The sequence below is a fragment of the Mizuhopecten yessoensis genome, unplaced genomic scaffold, assembly GCF_002113885.1.
Source record: "Mizuhopecten yessoensis strain PY_sf001 unplaced genomic scaffold, ASM211388v2 scaffold10987, whole genome shotgun sequence".
Classification (NCBI taxonomy): Eukaryota; Metazoa; Mollusca; class Bivalvia; order Pectinida; family Pectinidae; genus Mizuhopecten; species Mizuhopecten yessoensis.
The window spans coordinates 754,888-762,918 of NW_018408821.1; positions in this window are offsets into that span (position 1 = coordinate 754,888).

Here is an 8,031-nt window from a genome sequence, read left to right on the forward strand (position 1 = left end):
GGGCTAGCTACGCGCCTGCATTTGGTGTGTTACCCAGTAGGCAGAGCTTCCGTTTGACTGGAACTCGTCGTTATATTATCGCCTCGAACTTGTAGTGGCGGAGATCCTATACACACTTTACTCATTATTAATCTTAAACCAATCAAGTACTCATACGATTACCTAAAGTTCATTTAAGTAAGGAAGTAAACGCAGCACCCCTTCGGTTTAAAAAATGGTTTAGACCAATTTGCATTTTCACATTTTGTCCCCAAGTATCAATGGTAGAAGGACGAACCTGCTGTACGGAGCAGTGTCATTTATGCTTGCATAATGTATCTATCACCAACTTGTATAGGTGCTTTACGTTTATCTTTTGGTACGCAATTATATCAAATCGATAAATTGAATCAAGAATTTCCGAAAACTGTAGCGCCATTTAACGCTGCGGTAACATGACATCAGTATCCTCACATTGACGTCAGATTCGGAAAGCGGGTCGAACATTAAAACATTATCATTATGAGTACTTGTTGGGCTTAAAATATCAGATCATAATTCTCATATAATTCCCAATGGTGTAGTGATATAAAGAACATGTTCGTGACGTCATGACTAAATGACGTCGTTTTGACCGACGTCACTATATTAAGTGTAGTTATGTTGCAATAGGGCTGGAATTACAACAACTTTTCCGATAATGCGATCCTTCTTGAGGAATGTCTGAGGGACCTCAATTAAGATTTATAGGTATCGCAGAATCACATTAGCGGGATCGTCAGAGTATTAAAATGTCGAATTATACGTGGTTTGACCATAAGAGGGAAAATCTACATCGTCAAGCAGAAGTAGGGTCTGGTGGAGTGGGATTTTTTTTTTATTAATGACAGTATTTAAAAATCTCACAATGCATCCGTCCTGGACGATTCAGTTGAAGGCAGTATGTGGCTAAAATGTACTGAGAAAAGCAGTGACTATAGTTTTAATATTTGTGTATGCTACCTCCCCCCTGAACACTCTACAATACAATATCCTGTCAGGTCAGATGTACTGTTATCAAAACGGGAATCCTTTCTTCATATGTGGTGACTTTAATGGTCGCTGTGGCGATATGGAAGACTACGTAACAGGGGTCGATGATATACCAGAAAGAGAGATCATAGAATTTATTTGCAATAAATATGGTGAGTTTTTATGTGTTTTGTTAATTGACACTAGTTGCTGTGTCCTGAATGGCCGATTTCTATGAAAAATGACTATACACAAATGTACGTTTGTATCTACACTCGGTAGTTCCGTGGTTGATTACTGTATTGTACCCACGGCCATCTAAATAGTTTCAGTGAGTTTACCGTTACACGGGCCATGGAGGGCGTAAGAATTGTACCTGCCGCCCCCAATTGCATGATCGTAAGAGGCGACTAAATTTGAGACCTTATCTCTTCTCTCCTTTCTAAATAACTTTCTTCTTCCTAATGTCTCCCTTGACAATGCCTCACTTTTGGCCATTTGTTGAGCGTTCGCCCCTGTGAGGAAGGCTTTGGGTTCTGTCCCCTGGCCGAGACATACCAAAGTCTTTAAAAATGGTAGTTTCTACTCCTGCTTAACGCTCAGCAAATTAGGAGTGGGACGACTGGTTCGCCCGTTGTCAGTATAATGTGACCGGGTGGGGCGTCCTGCTGGGTGTCTTCGGCAGTATGTTTCAGTGAGGTAGCACTATAAAGTCGGCATCAGTTCCGCGCTATCACAAGGAGACAAACACGAACATATCGCAGCCTCCCAAAATACACACACATACACTACACGCATGCATCTTGCACACAGGGGAGGCCGTCCTTAAATGACCTTAGCTGTTAATAGGACGTTAAACAAAATCTAACAAACAAACAAAAATAATAACGGTAGTCGGTGACGTATCAAAGGTTCCGGATCATTCCCTTCTTACCTGGGTGTTTTCGTGTAGCATTGGTAGTCAGAAAAATGGCGTCTCTGTCTCAATCTGTATCCACAATTTCTGGTACTGCGACCATCATCTCGTGTAAAGCACAACTCCAACGACCCAGGTGGAGAATGAATTAGTCTGGGGTGAATGTTGCGGTATCTGTGCTGTGACATTCAAGTGAGATGGCACTATAAATGATGCCGTTGGAAGCACGGTCCCTCTACAAACAGAACACATTACATATCCAGCACACACGCAGGCATACACATATAAGGAGATATTAGCCAGGTGGCATAGGACTAGTACGGTTGATAAAGGGTTGTCCTAATTTTGCAATCTTCAGCAAGTCGCAAATCCCCTCATAACGTTGCTGTCCATGTTTTTTTTTCTATCTGATCCATGTTTGATCTCAAGTAATTTACCAAAACAGAACACAAATTCATCCCATAGCACACTTACAAGGAACAGCTTTCCGATAGCCAAATATCTCCAGATGATGCCAGAATGAATCTGAAGTATGGAAAGATCATCGACCCAGCGAGCTAACCTTGATATTCCTGAAAATTTGGAGCTACTTCAAACTGTTATTGTCTGTGCAGTCTATGGATGGCTTGACAACGCCTTTCTCAATCATAGCCGCGAATAAGTCCATTTTTCTGCCTTGAACCCTAATCTTGTTTTCTTTGATCTCCTTTAGTGAGTATTTCTACAATATTTTGATCTAGTGATTTTTTTATCATTCCAGACGTTTACCAATCAATCAATCAATAAAATATTTTATTATAGTGTCACATGTTAATATACATAAATCAAATAAGTCAATATATTACAAATACAGGTAACACTATATTAACATCCAGCCATTACTGGCTTATGAGACACTTAAAAAACGATAATACACACTTTGAAATTAGTCGTGCAGTATAAAATAGCTACTAACGTTGCAATATATAATGATATAATGTACAAGTAAAATATTGTAACCAAAATAACAATATACGTACATTTAAGTGTTAAGACAGATTATAACCTATTTAATAAATAATAATAACCACTAAAATAGGTATAAATTTCATAAAAATACTCTCCTCCTGCGGAACATTAAAAATACAGTCTTGCCTAAGAAATATTGAATATCTACATTGTCCATCAACAAATTAAACTTTTCATCATTATCACAGATATTAAAAGTATCACATAATTGTCTCATACGGTAAAGCAGAATAAAACGCAAGTCACTATAAATAGGACATTCACATAAAAAATGAACTTCTGTTTCCACGGTGTGTGGACAAAATGGACAAAAACGCTCATTAAGGGGGGTCGGGGGACTGTTAAAACGACCAGTCTCGATCATAAGGGCAGCACTGACACATCGCAATTTGGTCAGAACGCTCCGGTAAGGCCTAGGCATGTATTGTCGAACATAATGCTCCGGTTTTGAATCGATGGATGTGCACATTTGTCTATGGACAGTGAACTACTTTCAGGTTTATTAGGTAGCTGTGGTACCAGATTACAGTGTACAGTACCACTACCTGAGAGGGCTGATTACCTAAACGCATACATTTTTAATTTACCTGTAAGGCAGATGCTGATATTATTCTTTAAATGTTATGCAAGTTAAAAATCATAACTTTTTATCTGTAAAATCACAGGTAGATCTACAGGTAAAATAGCTCGGGTAAATATAGTACATATATGATACAAACTATAATTACCATACCTTTGATGATTCTTCCTATTGTTCTAAAGATGTATGCGTTCAGGGAACACCCCGAGAGAATACCTTTGAGTGAAAGAAAGTGTTTCGCGTGTAAAAGCGTGGTAGAAACAGACAGTCATGCTTTAATAGAATGAAACCTGTATGTGTGTTCTCCTTCTCCGGAATGCTTAGATTTTCATGAAATCACCCCTACATAGTGACATAACCATAATGTGAAACTTTTGTTGAATTCTGCTGGTTAATTACAAAAGGGTGGAGCCTCCTTAAGTAATAACTGGAATCTTGTATATATATTTATTCAAAATTCCAGTAAATATTACGAAAATCAGGAAATATATTTTTAATATTCCTATAACTAACACAGTATTTCCTATTGGTGAACAGGTAAATACAGGTAAAGAATCTACATGTACTCTACCAGAACAGGCTAAAATGACACCTCTATTGTTTTCCAGTGTTTATATAATTCCTTTGATCAGAAAAAGTGGGAGAAAGGAGAACAAACCACTTGTATGATGATCACCGATCGAGTGTATTGCAGGAGGCCAGTAATATCAAAAGTGATTTTCACAATATGAGTAAAGATGAAAAGTTAGTTGTCATTCAAAGCAACCTTTACTTGGCGAGGTCCAGTGCCTAAACCTGTTTTAATATTCTTAACCGACGTCGCAACTTGCTCTATAATTAAGTAGTAATGTGTCTTTTAATGTCAATTATTTATATATTTTTATATTGGCAAAGCTTTATTGATTATGTGTAAGTGGGCTCTATATAAAGTGTCCTCTTTACTTATATTAATAAATAATAATAATATTTATTCAGGTAAAAATAGGCATATTACAATACATACATATCACAGAGTAGAGTACAGTACAATGTTAAAAAAAGTACTTCTATCTTAAAATAACTACATTAAGCACTGGTCAACATATGAGATCAATAGATTGGATTTTTTTATCTAAATTGCATCATTTTACCTAGGATAAGCCAAAAAGCTAAAAGCTTATTTTCATTGGGGTCCTTACTAGAAACTAAAATACAATTTTAAAATTAAGTATTGGTGTTATACATTATTTGAAACATTTGTGGACATCATTCATAAAAATAAACTGCTATTCCATTAAACATGATGGTCAGTTTAAAAGTACACATAATACTTTTCTCTATTAAATGTGAAACATACAGTAAAATATTCAATAATCTAAAAACATAGAATCATATTAAAAGTACACATATTCACTTTCTTGTTTTCCTTTCATAAGCTTCTGTAGATGACTCTTCACCTTAAATTTAAAAGTGAATTTATTATTTAAACTTTTGATGTTTTCAGGAAGTAAATTCCAATCTTTGGTACCAGTAGAATAAAACGTTGTAGATTCAGAACCTTTTACATTAGGAACAGTAAAATTACACATATTTGAGCGAGTACTATACGGACATGGATTCCTGTTAAAAAATTGATACATATATTGAGGAGCTTTTTCCATGGAAAATATTGAACATATGGTTAAGTCTAAGTTGCCTTGCCCTGGTATTGATATCCAGCATTTTTACACAACTAAAATCTGTGTATGACAAACTGTGTCTATTATGTACATTTAATATAAATCTTATCACCTTGTTGTGTGCCACTTGTAGATTCTTTTTAAAAAAAAATGACAGTCCTTCATACCAACTAGCATTCGAAAGACAAACAACTACTATTCCTATACATAAATTCTAATCTCTGATTAACCTTTTTAATTATGGAATCAACCATTTCTTCACCAGATAACAAGTTGTTAATATATATACCAAGATATTTTACACATGATGTAACTGAAAAATTATGATTATTACAGCTTACTGAAAAATTCTCTTCATCATAAACCTTTTTTATCATATGCTTTGGACCAAAAATAATACTCTCTGTTTTTCCAAGATGTAACTATAATTTATCATCGACTAGCCAGACATGACAAGATTCCAGCACTGATGATAGTTTTCTGGATATAACCCTAGGGTCTTTGTGCGGAAAAAGAATAGCCGAGTCATCTGCATATAACAAAACTTTGCAATCTGTGTCAATGCTGATTTGCATGTCATTGACATAAATCAAAAATATTGGTAAAAGCCTATTTGACCACGTGTGTATGGACTCTATATATCACACACGGTTTTTATCCAGTTATTTACTACATCTGGGGATATTTGTTTGGCCCTTGGATGGGGGATGGGCGACATGTCGGTAGGGTTGTCCCAACCACTCTCGTTCATCTCACATCCTAGGCCCAAATTAATACACGTCTTATACGCTTTTTGACAATTGCGTAACTCCAATAATGTTAAAATGCTACTGTTAGCTTTTAATTTATAATGTTGTACATATATGTAATACTTTTACAGTCTAGAGTGATAGGGGAAGAGTGAGTGTCTCGTAAGTCTAATATAGTAGACTGGATGTAAGGGTGGGTGAATAGACATATTTTAGAGATTGTAAAAGTTGTACCTTTTACATGTGACACTATAATAAACTTTTTTGAATTGAATTGAATTGAATTGTATAAAAGGTGAATATCCTCACGGTGGAATAAATTGATTAAATTGTCGAAATTAGATTGATTATTTTGTGTTTATTTCGACGAACTATATTTTTTGCCGGGAACGGTCGCGTGTACTCGTGACGTCACACGAACAGGTCCCGTTGATAGACAGCGCAAAATTTGACTTTGAAATGCAATAAAAGGTTGGAAATGTAAGAAACAATTAGAATTAAAAAAAAAACGTAAATATAAGTATTAAAAAGTTATTGTGCCAAAGAAGGCAGTTTAATATTTAAATAAGAGAACTTTCAGGTACGTATTAACGCTATACCACAATTGTTCAATCTGACGTCGCCGAGAGCTCTCATTGTTTCGGCAGACAGACATGTCGGCTCCTCGATGTATTTATCCCCACACAAAAAGAATCATGCTGTCACTGACGACAGATTAAACATAAGTGTGGCATTGTTTTGTATAATATATCGGGAGAAGTCAATTATTAAGTTGGAAAAACTTATCGACTAATCCCTTAGTCAATATGTTGTCCAGAAAATATGATTAAACTATAAATATTATTATATATTATAGATATATAATATATTATTATATTTTTACCGTCACATGGACATTTAAAACTATTTATCGCTGTATATATGTATATATGTATGCGTGTATGAGTATATGGGGCAAATAAGTAATCCCAACAGTGTGGACAAGTTAAGGTTGTCAAATTTTCGAAGCGTTCCGCTCCCTTATCAAGACACAATGAAACAGAACAGTTACATGGTTTTTTTTCAAATTTTTTTCAAGTTTTATTACATCCAAATGCAATACAGCATATAGGTTACAAACATACATTATTAAATATTCAAAATTCATATGTGATGTACAAGATGGCGGAGGACAATTCCATTCAAATATATATATGCCTACAGACATGTAATAATGATATCACTTGCAGTTTTACAGCATGATTTTTCGTAAAGTTGTGAGAAGTATATAACATTATAATCATATGTGAGGTCATGAAAGGATGACATCATAATGAAAACACTACATATAACTTCAAACAGCCAGAAAGAACCATGGGATGTCATTAAAGTATTATTTAACGCGCTATTAACGAATCTTAAATAACTATTATTATACATGTACACTTATAACAAAGTAGTTTCAAATAATGTTTTAATATAAAATCACTACTGAGCTTGCCACAAATATTTACCCAGTCTATTTAAAGATTTAACACTTTTACAGGTAAATAATTCTATTAGTTTATAGGCACTTGGATGTCGATGATAATGCTTTTTGATGTATGTTTTTCTTAAATTAGAATATGCAGGACAAGGTAGTACAAAATGTACTTCATCTTCGATATCATTTTTATCGCAGACTGTACATATTCTCTGACCTCTTGGACTGTTATTATAGCGCCCAGATTCTATGTTAAGACTGTGTGCTTGCATGCGAAATTGACTCAATAACTTTTTTATCCTTATATTAATGGGCTTAGTCAGATAGAACTGGACGCAAAAGGTATCAACAAGATGCTTGTACAAATAACATTTTGAAGATGCATCAAAAGCACTGCGTAATTCTTGGATAAATACATCATGAGCACGTTAAGCATACATTTGCAAAAAAAATAAATCATTTTGTACATATTGGCAAGTCCAAATATAATTAAAACCCAAACTACATAGTTCATGCTTAATTTAATAAATGAACACTGTCATGTAGCGCGTCTATAGGTATATAGTCCGGTTCCCGGCCAGTTCTACTGTTAAGATCTCCAATTACAAACACCTTACCTAAAGTACTATAGTGGCCGATATTTTTCTCTAACAACGAAAAGAAGTCTT